This window comes from Aplysia californica, unplaced genomic scaffold (assembly GCF_000002075.1).
Source record: "Aplysia californica isolate F4 #8 unplaced genomic scaffold, AplCal3.0 scaffold00026, whole genome shotgun sequence".
In the NCBI taxonomy this organism is placed as follows: Eukaryota; Metazoa; Mollusca; class Gastropoda; order Aplysiida; family Aplysiidae; genus Aplysia; species Aplysia californica.
The window spans coordinates 768,426-768,786 of NW_004797296.1; positions in this window are offsets into that span (position 1 = coordinate 768,426).

A 361-nucleotide genomic window follows, 5' to 3' on the forward strand; every position below is an offset into this window, starting at 1 on the left:
CGAGTGTGCCTGCTCGTGTGCGTCCGTAGTGTGTGTGTGTGTGTGTGTGCGTGTGTGCGTGTGTGTGTGTGTGTGTGTGTGTGTGTGTGTGTGTGTGTGTGTGCACGACTAAAGTTTCATGCGTAGCAGTAGCGTTCGCCAGCGGTTGTTTTCAGAGCGTTCTGAGATGGAGCCTTTTTTTAAGTGTGCATAAAATAATTGAAAGGGCCTGTGGAAAAACAGAGTAAATCAAACGAATCATACTTTGACGACTAAGACTATTTTTCACTTTTTAAAAAAATGGTGGACTTGACTTGATCTGAACTTGATTTGCTTTTTAAATAAATACAGTTTGTGAATGACTTAGTTGGACTTACCTTGG